Genomic DNA, 18,516 nt, shown 5'->3' with positions numbered 1-18,516 from the left:
CAAAATGTGCATCCCTGACATTTCCACTTAATTTGTTCTAGCCCTTCTCATGGCGAACACGTCCATTTACACACTTTTGGTCTGTTAGGGTACAAAAATGGTAGAAAACTCTGGCAGAAGATGGGTTGGATATTGGAAATCATACTGCAATAGAATAGGCAGCGTGTACATAGATGGTGTGGCATACAACATGCCATTTCTGAATTTATTCCTATGGTAGATGATAATGTCATTAGTAACACACTGCTTAGATGCCACCTTCTGTGCTCTTTGATTCTAGGAAGGCTACTATAATGTATTGGGCCTGTTTTACTTGAACTGCACCACGTGTCCTTACAGGCTGTTTGAGATTGCTTAATCAGGGAGTTGGGTAACAGGAGCTGGCTCCTCAGACAAGCAGTCTCCAGGACTACCATTGGTTGGCTCTAGGGCAGCAATAGGCTCCTTGAAACCTATTGGCTGCCGCCTAGTGGCTAGCAGTATAAATAGATGCATAGAAGCCTTGGTTAACAGTTCAGTTCCTGCACTGAATAAAGCATGTTCCTGCCTGAACTCTCTCACCTCGTCTCCTGCTTCCAGCAAAGAACCCAGTACACAACATCTACAAACTGACTCTATGTTCAATGTGCCCATATTTAAGCGAATGGAAGATAGTGATCAAACTTACCTCTGTCTTGTCAGAGTTCAAGATACCACGTCTTCTACCTAGGATTAGTTTCCAGGCAAATACGCTATTTGTCTTCCTCCAGATACAATCCAATTTTAATGTCCTTTTTTTTTATCATGATATAGCCACTAAATGTTGAAATTTGGCTAAGCCTCCTGAATAGGCCCATCATTTTAAAATCCATTTGAATGAATGGATATCAATTGCATAATAAATTAATTAATATCATAATTTAATGATATGAATCATAATGTATATTTCACATCTATTGCCAATTAATTTTCTCATAATTAGTACATTATAATTCATTTCAGTTCTGGTTTACTCCAAAATAATTATAATTGATAGATCCCAGCTAAGTAAACCAGAGGATAATCTACCTGGTGTTCTTCATATATGTAGGTAACTCCACTTCCCATACCTAGCTGAATATCCTTTGAACAGAAATAAAGACAATGCCAAACAACCCACTCCTGCTGCAAGATTATAAACTACAAATTTAGGTTTATAAACTGTACATGATTTAGATCCTTACTGAGTTAAGCTTTGTACCTGAGTAAGCATCCTTACGATTGAAGCTTTGGACATAAATTTTCCTCCCAAACTGAAATGTTTCATCTGCACAAAAAGCCTTGGTTTACTAAAGCTGACAGGAATATCACACCAAAAAGAGAAAATGTTTGTTATTATTCAGACATCGTGGCCTTAAACTGTCAGACTGTAGAAAATCCAAGTTGCAATTCCTTAATGGAAAAAACAGTGGCTACCCAATATCATTTGAAATGATATCATTATTTATGATTTGAATGCAGTGCTAATTAACTTCAGCTTCACCCAGTTCTAAGTATGCTTGTTGCTTTTCTAAGGAAATAACTTCTAACAGAAGAATCTAGCTGCCATATTAGATTACTTCTCTATGTCACCCTGTTTTGTCAACTCTGACTGTAGTGGTTTTCCCACAGAGATTTTTTTCTCTACCACAGTCAAATGATCCTTCAAACTGGAGGTGCCAAGAACTGAGATTAATTGCCAAATTCTTGGGTGTTCCCTTTATTTTGTTATTTTTAAACTAATCACCTGAACAAAGCATTTGGAAGTTAATTCCAGCGCAACATAGAAAATGAAAGTTTGAGGATGTCAAACTTAGTTTTGGGCTAATAGGATCTGTCTTTGTTTAAAGCCCGTGGAAATTCTTGCCTAAACTAACCAAAGAACTACTACATAAAGAGGACAATGAATTCATTTCAATTGCCTAGAGCTACGGAGCTCTGCGGACTAGATGTCAAGAAAACAGAAAATAATGCAAACAGCAAGGGACAAATTTCTCTTATTTATTATCTTGACAGCTGTATGAAAGGCCAAAAAAAAAAAAGCAGTGGACATAAAGATGATTGACATGTTTATACAAACCCAGGAAGTCGAGGACACAACCAAAGAATTTGTTTTATAGTCTCTCAATCTTTTTTGAAAATCTTGTTTTGCAAGGAAGTAAAGGCTGATAAAGCAAGTGTAACTCAAGGATCCTTATAGCAGAAAGTAAATGCATGCCACCTTTCTTGCTGTGAGAAGAAATGCAGGATATGTGCATATGAACAGCAACTTATTCTTCACAAATGGCCAGGTTTCACAAGGTCCCACATAAGAAAACAGGAAGTGTGGCTTGTTCATCCAAGGGACTGCTGATAAGAATTTGGCCAAAACATTTGTTCTCAAGAAGATTTGTGGCCTCTTCCAGTTTTACTTCTAGAAGTATAACTATTTGGGAGTTAAACATCTGAGAACATTTGGAACGATGACAAAGATAGCTACCTACAAAAGGAAGGACAAAGTTAGCTTTGAAAATGTTAGGGATGTCCTTTTAAGAGACCTCTTCAATTAAAAATCATTGGAAGACTTAATTTTTGTACCAGAGGCTAAAAACTCTTGGGTTATTAATCTGATTTAAATTTCTGAAGGTAAAAGACTTCCCTGACATTTTCAAAGCTAACTTTGTCCTTCCTTTTGTATCAATCTTTGTCATGCTGCTGAACTCCATTCAATTTTGCAAAAACAAATAAAAGCCTCTTGTGAAATAGGTTGCCAGGTTGGTGAAAATAAATCTGACAGATGATAACTAGAGAATTTTAGAAGAGTTGTATTAGGGAATATAGGGAACGGCTGCTGAAATTGGGTATGTGTAGTTTAACGAACAGAAGGGCGAGGGGTTTCATGATAGCAGTGTTCCAATATCTCAGGGGCTGCCACAAAGAAGAGGGAGTCAAGCTATTCTCCAAAGTGCCTGAAAGCAGGACAAGAAGCAACGGATGGAAACTAGTCAAGGAGAGAAGCAACCTAGAACTAAGGAGAAACTTCCTGACAGTTAAAACAATTAACCAGTGGAACAACCTGCCTCCAGAAGCGGTGAATGCTCAAACACTGGACGTTTATAAGAAGAGACTGGACAGCCATTTGTCTGAAATGGTATAGAGTTTCCTGCCTGAACAGGGGGTTGGACTAGATGACCTCCAAGGTCCCTTCCAACTTCTTCTTCTTCTTCTTCTTCTTCTTCTTCTTCTTCTTCTTCTTCTTCTTCTTCTTCTTCTTCTTCTTCTTCTTCTTCTTCTTATTATTATTATTATTATTATTATTATTATTATTATTATTATTATTATTATTATTATTATTATTATTATTATTATTATTATTATTATTATTATTATTCTGGGGTATATTTCTTCCTTTCCTTCCACTTTTTGCTTCCATCTGTGTTGCTCCCAACGGGAGCAAACTCTTCACAGGTCCCCATGTCCTCTCTTGTTAGAATCTCCCTCCATATGGACATCTCAGCCTCCATTAAGTGAACCAGATTGGACTATCTAGGCCAGGGGTAGGCAACCTCGGCTCTTTTATGACTCATGGACTTCGACTCCCAGAATTCCTGAGTCAGCTATGCCGAGGTTGCCTACCCCTGATCTAGGCCTTGAAAGAAACACTGATTCAGGGACAAGATCAGAAAGCTTGCAGAGTGCAAGGCTGGCTCAAACACCCTTAGGATCTGGAAAGATAGATGAGACAAGCTACTGGTGACCCTCAGCTATGTCTTAGGATACTCTTCCTTGTTGGTTGAGTGTTTTGTCTCAGGTGGTTGTGACTTTTGCTACAACTTATTATTGTTTAAGGTATCTGAAAACAGACTTTTAGAAAGTGACAGAGACAACTGTGTATTCTGTTGGGAGGGGGGGAAGAAGAATAAACACTTGGCTATTCCTGCTTCCATTTTCCAGTAATAGTGGAGTTATGGTCTTATATCAGTCTGCAGAAAGAAAAGAGGACAACTCTAAGAAACTGTTTACAGCCCAGCTAGATACATAAATACCTCTTGAATAATAAGTAGCGTTTGCTCCAAGGTCAAGATTTATTTTTTTTGATTTATTCATTTCTGGCATGCATGAATTTAAATATGTATGTGCATAAAGCTAGAAGAGCAAGTATAGTGAAAATAGATTTTTCAGACTTCCAAGTATAAAGCAGGAAGGTGAAAATCTTGAAACCAATCAGTCAAGTTTGCAGACACTTTTGAACACTTCAGAAATGTCATTCTTCTAACCAATTTATTTATTTATTTATTTATTTATTTATTAGAAAGACAAAGATCCCTAAAACCAACAACCCCTCAACTATCCAACACAGGGCATAGCCATCAGCCACAGCCCCAGGGAAGCAGGATATGACCTTTAGGACATAATAGGATTAACCCACCACCATCAGAATATTGAAAGGGCACACTGAACCTCAGGTCAAAGTTCATGCCACAGGAACAACTCCAAACACAAAAGCCCAAGAAGATATAAAAACCCACCACTCCCAGCAACATGTGGTGAGCTTTCTCAGAGCCACATTTCTATCTGGCTCTGCTCTTCATTAAACTACGACCTTCTTTCTAAAGCATTTTGTTTATTCCTGGCTTGGACTGGACCCTGATGAAGATTTTTCTTTCTACAATAGTATATAAACTGAGAGCAAACCCCTCCCCCTACTAGCACTGATGGTGTTATCTAGTTTGGTAATGCAAGAAAACATCCAAGCTCAGAGAGCACCAAGGATCCTGCAAACGGCCTCTGTGCAAAATCACGTGAGGGCCACTATGCTTACCTTTCTAGCTCAGTTTTCTTTTGCTCTTTCAGTTTTAAAAGGCTACAATCTCAAACAACTGGGTGAGCCCAATGGTGGGGAAGTTTTTGGAACTTGACCCATAAGAAAGCTGGTTAAAAGGGAAATTTTAACTTGCTGGTTGGGGACTTGGCAGTAAGCGAGTAAAAATAGAAGCTGGAGGGAACACTCACTGGGGAAACCTTTAGAAAGAGTTAGTTCCTTGAATCCTGAGGCAAGATAGGTGAGTAGGAATGAGTCTCTGTTCTCACTGGTGCCTAATTAAGATTCCACCCAGTAGTAATCAGAAACCAAGCAATTTAAAAAAGGACTTGGCTGCATTATGGGAATGGATTCTTTCAGCAGGAAAATGAGAAAATAATATATAATTTATATGCTACCCAACCTCTAGCAATTCTAGGAGAAGGAACTGAAGAAGATAACAAAACACAAAAACCTGTGAATAGAAATAGAATGATTGTGGGAAAATAGGAGGATCACTTGAACACCATTGGCATTGATGGATTCACCTTCAATCAATTTCAAAAGGCAGCTTTAGTTGAAATAGCTTACACCCTGCGGCCCTATCTGTAACACCATCAAACATCCACATCTGTCTATCCCAGATCTTTCTTGCAAAGGACTCGATAGGTGGACAAAATTGCCAAATTCAATCTGAACATCTGGCTGACTGTTCAATGAAACATATGCCGCCCAATCCCCAGCAAATCTGGATGGCTGGGATTAAGATTAGAAAGAGAGAAAAATACAAATAAAGGGGAAAAGGTAGATTCCACACATAGTTCTTAATCTAGTGTGATTCTTCAATTATTATCGAGACCAAAAGAAAGCATTGGCTAATCTCAATTTCTTCCTATCTTCAAATGTGTTGCAATCTTTTTCAAATCTTTGTTTCCCCACCACTCTCCCATTAACCCTCCTAAATTCTATTTTAAGAGAACTCCCAATTTCCTCAACAATTGCCCCTAGGAACAACTCTAATCATCACTCCTTATGGCAGACTCACAGGGTAAATAAAGGTTGTGTTTAGAAGGAAGCGCATTGTGCAATCTTGAAGAGGAGGGTGGAGAGAGAGAGAAAAAGGAGTTGAATGCCAGAGGCATTTACATCAATTTTACATAAAAATGTTGCATATTATTGTCCTTCTCCTGAAAATTAAACCCACTATCTAGTTGCATCTATATCACTACTCCAAAGGTCTACACAGCTTTGATATTTTAAATCAGTTTTCACCAACCTGGAACTCTCCATATGTGCTGGGGCTACAAATCCCAAACTAGCCATGCCACTACATTATTTTCTATAAATGTAGACAAAATTGTCATTCCCATTCATTCAGTCAAATGCCCATCACATTTATCTACTATAAGAATTTCCTTCTGCAGCAAGACCAAGAAACTGAGGAGATTAACTCCTTTTTTAAAAGCAGCTTTTGGGAAAGAACTGATATCAAACAAATAGAAATAGACAATGGGATTTTTAGCTTTGCTGTAGACTTTCTGAAGAAAAGAAATTTGTCTGAGATCACCTCAAAGCTCCTTAGACTGATTTCAACACCACATGCTAAAGGACATTCAGTTTGCCCCAGACAATAATGAATATCTAGAATGAGACTTCCTGTAATTTGAAGCAATGTTAAAAACCATCAAAAATGGTTTGGCCTAAATTAGGAGTCTGTACATTTTTTCACCCAGGAATGCGGTGGCTCAGTGGGTTAAGACACTGAGCTTGTCAATCCGAAGGTTGGAAGTTTGGCGGGTCGAATCCCGAGTGCCGTGTAGCAGAGTGAGCGCCTGTTACTCGTCCCAGCTTCTGCCAACCTAGCAGTTTGAAAGCACCTAAAAATGCAAGTAGAAAAATAGGGATCACTACGGTGGGAAGGTAACAGCGTTCCGTGCGCCTTTGGCATCTAGTCATGCCGGCCACATGACCACGGAGACGTCCTCGGACAAGCGCTGGCTCTTCGGCTTTGAAACGGAGATGAGCACCGGCCCCTAGAGTCGGAAACGACTAGCACGCATGTGCGGGGGAACCTTTACCTTACATTTTTTCACAGAAAGTATTATCACTATAATAACTTGCCTCTTTCTCAAATGCACAACACCTTCTGCAGGTAAGAACTTTAATAGTAAATTTTAAATATCATGAGATTATTTATCAGCAGTGGTTGCTATTCAAGTGGCTATCCAGTGAGCGGGTTTACATTCTAATTTATATAGTTACACCTGATTGAATCCGTTCACAAAAATCACAGATGGGACCTTCTAGATACCTCGGAAAATCCAGTTGTGATCTCTCCTTTTCTTCTGCCCCTATTGGAGAAAATGCACTGCAGGATTTTATTTCAGTTGCTTCTTGGTCGTTACCAACTTGTTATAAGATCTCAAAAGAAAAGATGTCAAGGTATTTGACCTGCGCAGTTTCTTCCAATCAGTGGGGTTAAAATGAAGTTCCTGGCCTTAAAAATAATTATTTACACTGATAACACAAAAGTCCAGGAAGGGTAAAGGTTATTATCTAGTGTTAGCTCCAATGCCTGGTCCACCTCTGAAGGAGAAAAGGATGTTTAGAAATAAGCATCTATGAGGCAGACACCAAACCCTGATTATAAAATGGAAAATGTTATAAATGTACATTTTTTGCATATGGAGGAGTATTGGCATTCTTTGCAATGTTGAACAATCACTTTTGTTTAAAAGATGTAAGAAAGGCCATCTGTGTGGAGAAAATGTTTGGGAGGCTATTAGCCATTGCTAATGATACAATCCTGCACATACACAGGGCATCCATATGGTATCAATAAGGTTTACTTCTGAATAAACAAGTATGTAGGGTTGTGTAGGAGATGACCAGGCTGAGCTTGAGGGAGGGGGTCAAACACATCATAAGTCACAAGTCCCTGTGCATGCACAAGAGATCTAAGTCAAGCCCACTTTGAATACCTCTCTTGTCTCCTAATGATATTACCTAGTTTGGGTACATCTGCAAGAAAACAAGCAAGCTCAGAGACCACCAAGGACCCTTCATCGCTTATCTCCCATGCTTTTCGCTTAACAGCCAGTTGGTCAGATTCTTATAGAGAGCTTAAGCTTGCAATGAATCTTTATACTCATTTGAACTGCCTGAATCTCCCAATTGCTTGACTGATTGTTCTATATCAGGGGTCTTCAAATGTGGCCCTTTTATGACTTGTGGACTTCAACTCCCAGAATTCTGGGAGTTGAAGTCCACAAGTCATAAAAGGGCCAAGTTTGAAGACCCCTGTTCTATATGAAGTATGAGGATAACTGTGTTGTTGTTAGGAACTCCCCTAGCATATCAATTTATCATAAAAGAACAATTGTTACAAGTATCTCTTAGTATCCCCAACTATTGGTCATATTGGCTGAGGATGCTGGAGCTTGTAACCCAGCAATATTTGGAGGGACCCCACTGCTTATTTGGTGTCAGACCTCTACAAATAGAGAGAAGCTAGAAGGATGGTCACCAGGACATTTTGTAGGACTTCAAATCTTTAGCAGGCCCATCTCAGTTTTCTCTTGGCAAACTAATCTTTCTAGAAATTCATAAAAAGAAGTGTGGGGGAAAACAAGAACAGTAAAAGTACTGGAATTAGTTAAACTAACATCTTTATTCTCTCCATTGGAAGGTTGCTCCATTGGAAGGCTTCCCCAATGTAGACATGGTGGCTTGTGCACAGTTGACTTTGCAGTTCAGTTCCAGCTAGCATTATCCATGGTCAGGGATGATGGGATTTGTAGTCAGAAGTACCTGTAGGGCAACAGATAGTAAAAGGATGAACTAGAAGCTGTTCCTTTTTCTGTTCATCCAAGCTTCAAAGTTTTTTGTCCCCACTACCACCACTTTTTTTCTTTCACGCACACCATTTGCCTCCCTCTATCCAAATATGAATATGGTTTAATCTCCAGGGATTGATGATGTTGTATCCATTTTACTCCACGAGGCCTGCTCCACACCTCATTTTAATGGTGTAAAAGTTTATGCGCTAGGAAGGAATCTGGAAGTTGAGTCGTGGCAACTGGACTTTTCTTTTCAGGTTGAAACAGTTTGCTGCTTATCCAAGTAGCTTCTTCAGACAAACCTACTGGGCTGACTGACAATCTTCATCCATCTTGCTATGCAGGAAGTCAGTGACTGACAGTGAAGAAGACAGACATCAGTTGGTATTCTTTGAATATCAATAGATATTCAATAGATCCTGTTGCCGTATAAATAGATCTTACCTCCTGACCCTGTGCACCACTGGATCAGAGCTGTATGAAAATAAATACATTATCAAGTAAATTAACCCAGGGTTCTCACTGGAGGCACAATTGACCAGAGACAAATTATCTTGCTTCAGACACATCATGTTGAGTCCTTTAGAGAAACTAACTATGGGAAAAGTGAAAGAGAAAATATGAAGAGATAGATAGATAGATAGATAGATAGATAGATAGATAGATAGATAGATAGATAGATAGATAGATAGATGATAGATAGATAGATAGATAGATAGATAGATAGATAGATAGATAGATAGATAGATAGATAGATGATAGGTGGGTGGACAGACAGACAGACAGATAGAGCAGGGGGCTGGACTAGAAGACCTCCAATGTTCCTTCCAGTTCTATTCTATTCTATTCTATTCTATTCTATTCTATTCTATTCTATTCTATTCTATTCTATTCTATTCTATTCTATTCTATTCTATTCTATTCTATTCTAGATCATCTTGATACACACACACACACACACATTCCAAAATGACCTATACCTAAAGTACTCACATACCTACATACATATTAAGTATTTTGTTGTTTTGTTGTTACATTAAAAGCCAAAGCTGAATATCAAAATCAAAGTATTCAGCACCATCTACATTTCTGCACCAGTGGCTTGCAGAGAGTTGTTCTAGGTTCTTATGTGGTATGAAAATGTAACACTGAGCTTTTTTTAAAAAAAGCTCATATGTGCCACATTAGCACATGGAATAAATTCATAATGGCTTCAAACAGAAGTTTTTAATGGAAACTGCAACTCATCCTTAACTATGCCGATGTGAACATTGTGTCCTAGTATGTATGATAAAAAGTTATAAAACTGGCAGGACTGAACATTTGACTGCAATAACTGTGTATTAACAGACAATAAAGCACACATCATTTATAGAAAATCCAGCTGGTTATAAAATTCAGGATTTACTGCCATTTTATAGCATCTATAATGAATAAGAAGCTGTGATTGTGCATTCAAATTATGCCTATAAGAAGCCATTTAGAGAACAGTTTACTGTTTTCATTAACGCTGGGCATGGATCCCCTTCACTAATGCTTGGAGATTCCATTCAGAGACAGTTTGCAATTCTCACATTTTTCTTACTTTTCTACCATCCATCCATCACATACCAGATGTTCATGGTCATTAAATTATATCTTATAGCAAAGAACTGTTCTGTTTTTAGCCCATTGTTCAAATTACGATGTTAAGTGAAATATGGAAGTTCTCATAGTATATGGAATCCTTGTATGGAAGAAGACATGGAAGCAAACTTTTAATTTCTGGAGAAGGGGGAGGGAAATCCTGAGAAAGTGATAGACAGTGATTCCTATTTTACTTCTATACAACATGCTTAATCAGTACAGGTATAAATGTAGCTGATGCATTTGTACAGCATGTTAATTATAGAAAGTATTACCCTTATCTTGCTTTTTTTCTGGTGTAACATACTATGGGAACTCACTTTGTACTACTATAATCCTCATTGGTTTGTGAAAATCATGTGCAAATGCAGACAATCGGCAGGTAACACAACCTATTATGGTTTGACTGGTCTGGTTTACTGTACTATAGTTTGTAACCCATGATATAGCTTGCTTGTGAACCCAACCAACTGCAATTCATTTAATTAACATGGTTCAATAACCCATAGCTTTGCATGATATGTAGGCTGTCTATAGGCTGCATTTCAGTATCTTAGTTCCGTGGTCTTGATGTGCCTTTGGTAATCTAAGAGGAAACATTAGAAGATATTGCAAGGCAGAGGACTTAACTGAAACAAAAAAAAACATCAAGGCAGCTTTCATTCATCTTTTATTCTGCTGTTTTATTAATTGTTCCTTGTGTGTCTGACTACACTTGGCCAAATAAAGCATTCTATTCTATTCTATTCTATTCTATTCTATTCTATTCTATTCTATTCTATTCTATTCTATTCTATTCTATTCTATTCTATTCTATTCTATTCTATTCTATTCTATTCTATTCTATTCTATTCTATTCTATTCTATTCCATTCCATTCCATTCCATTCCATCCCATCCCATCCCATCCCATCCCATCCCATCCCATCCCATCCCATCCCATCCCATCCCATTCTATTTTCTATTCTATTTTCTATTCTATTTTCTATTCTATTCTATTCTATTCTATTCTATTCTATTCTGTTCTGTTCTGTTCTGTTCTATTCTATTCTATTCTATTCTATTCTATTCTATTCTATTCTATTCTATTCTATTCTATTCTATTATATTCTATTCTATTCTATTCTATTCTATTCTATTCTATTCTATTCTATTCTATTGCAGTGTTTCCCAGCTGTCTCTGGTACAAGTTGTGCTTTGGTTCCATTTGAAACACATCAGAGCAAGGTAAGGTATCTTGCTCCTGGTAGTTCCCTGAGACTTCTGTGGGCATGGCACTCCCTGGTCCCTGAGCACTGATTTCCAGAAACATTTGGGAGCAGGAGATTCAGGAACCTCCACTGTGCCTGATAGTCATTTCTGCCACTTGCCTCACTAAAGTATTGTTGTTGTTGTTATTTGCAAAGTTGTGTCGCGACCCTATGGACAACATTCCTCCAGGCCTTCCTGTCCTCTACCATCTTCTGGAGTCCATTTAGGCTCATGCCTACTGCTTCAGTGACTCCATCCAGCCACCTCATTCTCTGTCGTCCCCTTCTTCTCTTGCCCTCAACCTTTCCCAGCACTAGGCTCTTCTCCAGTGAGTCCTTCCTTCTCATTAGGTGGCCAAAGTATTTGAGTTTCCACTTCAGGATCTGGCCTTCTAAAGAGCAGTCAGGGTTGATCTCCTCTAGGACTGACCAGTTTCATCGCCTTGCAGTCCAAGGGACTCGCAGGAGTCTTCTCCAGCACCATAGTTCAAAGGCCTCAATTCTTTGGCACTCAGCCTTTCTTATGGTCCAACTTTCACAGCCATACACTGCAACTGGGAAGACCATAGCCTTGACTATACGCACTTTTGTTGGCAGGGTGATGCCTCTGCTACACTAAAGTATAGATTGCAGGAATTGTGAAGGAGTGGAGCAAGACTTTGAGGTGGTAATTCTCATAGCACCAAAAGACTCACTTCTCCCCAGAGAAGAAAGATGAGCCACTGCTGTCTATTTTCCAGTTCCACAGAGTGATTCTTTCATGGGCACAAAGAATTAGCAATCCTTCTCCTCTCCTTCTACCCTCAATTATTTTTCCCAGCACTGGGGTTGGGCAAGAGAAATGGCAGGGATGGATTTTGGAGCTCCCTGACATGAAAAATTTCACTTTTCCCCATAGAGACTTGCTTTCTGCTTCCATTCCCCAGAGGAAGGAGACAAAATAGAAGCAGCTCTTTAGTTAACACCTGCACACCTGCCCACAGCTTGGGTGTTACAACAACTAAACCTTGGTACGTGCATAAGAGTTCTCAAGCTGGCAAGTTTGCAGGAATGTGGCCCATGGCTTCTCATAGTCTAGGGAGAGTTGTTTACATCAGTTGAATGGCAGCTGTAGAGCCCTTTTTCCTGAGGCAGAAGAGTCCACAATGTGAAAATGGTGGGTGCAACCAAGCAAATGAAGCTCCATACCTTTTAAGGTGCATAAAATCAGCTGACCCAGATGCACTGACCAGTGGCATAGCGTGGGGGGTGCAGGGGGGGCCGGCTGCACCGGGCGCAACATCTGGGGGGGGCGCGCTCGCACTGAGCTGCTCAGGGAGCCCCAAGGGCTGCACAGAGTTGGCTTGGCTCCGCTCTTGAGCTGCTCTTTCTTGCAAAGCGAAATGAGTCCGGCAGGTGAGATGGTCGGCCACATAAACTGAATAAAATAAATAGAAGCGCCCAACTCTCCGCCCAGGCTCAGGCCAACCGCAAGCGCCCCGCAGGCGCCCCGGCAGGCTTGGCCGAGCGAAGACGGACCCGCCGGCCGGCCAGCCTAGCTTCGTGCGCATGCGTGGCTTTATTTAGCGGGGCTCACGTGCGAGCTTGAATGCAGCGGCTCTTGCAGGTCGGAGCCCCGCCCAGCCGCCCTCGAGAGGGACCCGGAAGCATCCCGCATGCGCGCGACTCTTCTTGGAAAGTCTACGCCGCTGCGGGGCGCGTCTTTTCGGCGGTGCCGTGATGTCACCGCCCACCCGCCCCTCTATTTCCGCTTCCGGTTGCCTTGCCCCGGGTGCTGACAACCCACGCTATGCCACTGGCACTGACCATTTCCATATTTATTGATGATCCCGCCCAAGTGAAAGCCACTCATAGCTTGAGTGTGGGTGGCAGGAGAAAAGGAAGGAAGAGTAGGAAAGAATAAGCTTCCTTGGTTATTTATTAACCAAAAAGTTAATAAATAAAACTTAACCTAAGAATGCTGGGAAAGATTGAGGGCAATAGAAGAAGGGGACGACAGAGAATGAGGTGGCTGGATGGAGTCACTGAAGCAGTAGGCGTGAGCTTAAATGGACTCCAGAAGATGGTAGAGGACAGGAAAGCCTGGAGGAACATTGTCCATAGGGTCGCGATGGGTCGGACACGACTTCGCAACTAACAACAACAAAACCTAAGAATACATACATTTTGTATGTGTACACTTTGAGAGCAAGCAACTAAATTTCATTTTAATGTGTGCCATTGTGTCCACAGTAAAAATTACTATCTATCTATCTATCTATCTATCTATCTATCTATCTATCTATCTATCTATCTATCCCTACAGACACACACACACACACACACTATGTTATCTTCCCATTTTATATAACCTATGTATATTTTTGGTTGCCACATTGAGTGATAAGTGTGCTTGCTCTGATCTGGTTATCAGATTGACAGCAGTAGGTGGGTACAAGCTAAATTGGAAATTATCCGCAGCAAATTTCCAACATTCTCAACCATGGGAAGATAAGATAGTGTGCATATATGTATGTGTATGTTTATGAGAAAGGCAGGAATTAAGATTGCCGGAAGAAATATCAACAACCTAAGATATGCAGATGATACCACTCTAATGGCAGAAAGTGAAGAAGAACTAAACAGCCTCTTGTTGCGGGTGAAGAAGGAGAGTGCAAAAGTTGGGTTGAAACTTGACATTAAGAAAACCAAGATCATGGTATCCGGCCCTCTCAATTCCTGGCAAATAGATGGGGAAGAAATGGAGGTAGTGACAGATTTTATTTTCCTGGGCTCCAAGATCACCACAGATGGGGACTGTAGCCAAAAAATTAAAAGACGCTTGCTCCTTGGGAGGAAAGCCATGGCAAATCTAGACAGCACACTAAAAAGCAGAGATATCACCATGTCAACAAAAGTGCATATAGTTAAGGCTATGGTCTTCCCAGTTGCAATGTATGGCAGTGAAAGGTGGACCATAAAAAAGGCTGAGCGTCAAAGAATCGAGGCCTTTGAACTATGGTGCTGGAGAAGACTCCTGTGAGTCCGTTGGACTGCAAGGTGATGAAACCGGTCAGTCCTAGAGGAGATCAACCCTGACTGCTCTTTAGAAGGCCAGATCCTGAAGTGGAAACTCAAATACTTTGGCCACCTAATGAGAAGGAAGGACTCACTGGAGAAGAGCCTAATGCTGGGAAAGATTGAGGGCAATAGAAGAAGGGGACGACAGAGAATGAGGTGGCTGGATGGTGTCACTGAAGCAGTACGCATGAGCTTAAATGGACTCCAGAAGATGGTAGAGGACAGGAAGGCCTGGAGGTACGTTGTCCATAGGGTCGCGATGGGTCGGACACGACTTCGCAGCTAACAACAACAATGTGTATGTATTTATGTATCATTATTGGAGGCATCTCAAAAAAACATCCTTAGTATCCTCCATGCACATAAACTATGTAATAGATAAGTTAACTTGTTTGGACAGGTAATGATTTAACAGCAGTGTTAAGAAAAAAAATCCAGCAAACACCTAAAATGAGCTCTAATATTTCAGTTTTTTGTCAACACTTCTCAAGTACTTAATGTTTTCTCTCACTTCCCTTTAATTAGGCTTATCCCAAAGTTACTGGCACATCCCGCTCCAATAAACAGATTAAGTCTGAAGTGGCAAGAGACATTTGCAATCAGAATAGATTCTTATTCATTTATTGCTGGAATTGCTAAATGTTACAGTTTTGCAGGCGACTCTCATGAGAAATGGAACAATTTGCCATTTAGATTGCCCATGTACAGTTATAAACTGGAAACGGCCAACAGTTGTATTTCTGCAAAGAAACTAACTTCCCAGTTGATTTTTCCGCTGCTTAGAAAATCGGACACACATCTCTTCACATGTTCTTTACTTTAGCCCTCTCTGCTAAACTCTGCTTGGAGCTATTTAGCATCTCAAACTGGAATTTAATATGATGTAACAAATTCTTTTTATGTGGCCAATTTATTTTTTTTTCTTTTTCAGAGGAGCAAAACATTTCGTATTCTTGCAATCACTCCTTTTACAATGAAATTGCCCTTTATTATCTGGGATATTTTCCTGACATTTAGGAACTTAGAAAAATAAATGAAGTGTGAAGAAACAGCTAACATAGTTTCATCTTCAGATGGCAGTTCTACTCGAAACTTCAGTTTGTTAATTCTACTTTGAGATTATTGTCTTGAACACTGGGGCCTAGGTGTTACACTTAGGCAAGAAAAACCAAATGTACAGGCACAGATTAGGGAGACTTGGCTCAAGAGCAGTAACTATGAGAGGGATCTTGGAGTCCTAATGGGCAATCACTTAAATAGGAGCCATCAATGTGCTGCAGCTGCCAAAAAAGCAAGTGCTGCATTAACAGAGGGATGGAATCAAGATCACATAAAGTGTTAATACCACTTTATAATGTCTTGGTAAGAACACACTTGGAATACTGCATCCAGTTTTGGTCACCACAATATTAAAAAAACAGATGTTGAGACTCTGGAAAGAGTGCAGAGAAGAGCAACAAAGATGATTAGGGGCCTGAAAGCTAAACTATATGAATACAGTTGCAGGAATTGGGTATGTCAAGTCTAGTGAAAAGAAGGACTAGGGGTGACATGATAGAAGTGTTCCAATACTTGAGGGGCTGCCACAAAGTAGAGGGGATCGACCTATTCTCCAAAACACCAGAAGGCAAAACAAAAAGCAATGTTTGGAAACTAACCAAGGAGAGAAACAACCTAAATCTAAGGAGAAATTTCCTGACAGTGAGAACAATAAACCAGTGGATCAGCTTGTCTTCAGAAGTTGTGGGCACTCCATAACTGGAGGCTTTTAAAAAAAGAGATTGGACAACCATAGGGTTTTCTGCTTGAGCAGAGGGTTGGACTAGAAGAACTCCGAGAACCCTTCCAACTCCGTTATTCTATTAATCGTAATGAAAAATAAGAAACACATTTTTAAATAAATAAATCAGTTGTTGTCTTGATATTTGTATCCATTAAACACATTGTTCACAAATGATAACAAAAAATGCAAGGAAATTATATGGAAAGCAAAGACAATGGACAGCTGCGCAGTCTGCTGTTTTCAGAATATTATATTTCCTATGTTCATGAAAAACATTTTTGTATCTATCTAGATGAACTCAAATGATTGACAGAATGCTGAAAAAAAACCCAAATGAAGAAAATCTGGCCACACACATTCTTGCACCAAAGGGCAATCATCTACTTTTCATCCCAAAATTATAGGCGATAACTCTGTATCTTATATAACTGTGTCCCTATGGAAACTATAGCTTGCCTTTCTTATCAACAGAAATACATATTCACAGGCTTGCACTCAGAACTTTCCAAATCAGAAATCAGATACTAACATCAGGCTCTTCAATTAACTTGTCTACCAGGAATTGGTTTCATACTTATTAAAAATCCTCAGAGATGCGTAACTAGATCTTATTCACTGGGGCTCCAACCCTTTACTGGGAAATTATTTATTTATTTTTCAAATTTATATGGCCAGCCATGTAAACAATAATTGATTCTGGACATCGTACAGACAAAAATATAAAACAATAAAAAGGTAAATATTAATCATATTAAGTGGTTTCAAAAAGCATAAAACAGACATGAGATTAGATCAGCAAGGTAGCCACTTCAAGGTCTCATTGAACTTCTAAGAATCCCAAGCTTGATAACATAGCCAGGTCTTGAGGGATTTCTGGAAAATAAGTAGGGATGGAGATGAGCCATGGCGGTGTAGTGGTTAGAATGCAGTATTGCCGGCTAATTCTGATGACTGCCAAAAGTTCAATCTTTACCAACTCATTGTTGACTCAGCCTTCCAACCTTCTGAAGTTGGTAAAATGAGAACCCAGATTGTTGGGAGCAATATGCTGACATTGTAAACTACTCAGTGAGTGCTGTAAAGCACTATGAAGCAGTGTATAAGTCTAAGTGCTATTGCTATCTTCCATAACACAAGTGCTGTGGAATTGAACTCACGACCCTTCTACTTTAGATGACTCTAGACAGGACATTATTTTTAGGAGATATCCAGATTTTGGTGGTTAGTAGTCCAGACAAGAAGCACAACCAGTTGTGCTAGCTCTATTTTTATTGTAAGGCTACATTAACAGAATCTTGCAGGTCTTATATAACATCTCTCCCCCACCCACACACACAGACACACCTTTATAGCTAAGACTAGAAAAGGTCCCTTCTGTGATGTTTGCACATCCTCATTCCTTCTGCAGATGTGGCTGCCTCTTTTCTGACAGTTGCCTCATCTGCAGCTCTTCCTCCTGACTCCCAAGGTCATTCCCATGTACCATTCCGCCATGGTTGATTAACAATCAATAAATTTGTACAGCCCTTTGCAATTAGATTGGAAAATAATTCCCACGGTGTGACCTGAAATAAGGATGCACAAAACTCTTTTTTTTTAATCTGTACCTCTCTTGCACATTTCACTCATAATTTTGCTCCATCCGCCACGCTTGGGAATTTCTTTTAAACATTCCTTTCATTTTAAATAGAAAGTTTATTTCTAATTTCTTATACATAGAAATATATATATATTTAAATTATAACATATGGGGGGTGGGGGTGGGGGTTGCCAGACTATATAAAACTCATTATGAGTGCATGTTTAAATCAATAAATATCAATAAATCATTGAATTATTAGACATCTATCTATTTATTTTCTGCCTTTATTATTTTTACAAAAAAGCTAAGGCAGTGAACCTATCCAACACATCTTCCTCCTCCTATGCTCCCCACAGCAACCACCCTGTGAGGTGGGTTGAGCTGAGACAGAGTGACTGGCCCAAAGTCACCCAGCTGGCTGTCATGGCTAAGGTGGAACTCGAACTCACAATCTCCTGCTTTCTAGCCTAGTGCCTTAACTATTACACCAAACTGTGTATCTTCATATTCTTATATCATATATTGTTATATTCATTATAGACAGGCAGATATAGATAGATATAGATATAGAGACATAGAGATAGAGATAATTAGTATTGA

Source organism: Vipera berus, assembly GCF_964194415.1.
Source record: "Vipera berus genome assembly, chromosome: 4".
NCBI lineage: Eukaryota > Metazoa > Chordata > Lepidosauria > Squamata > Viperidae > Vipera > Vipera berus.
Note: the sequence above shows the minus strand (reverse complement) of the source record.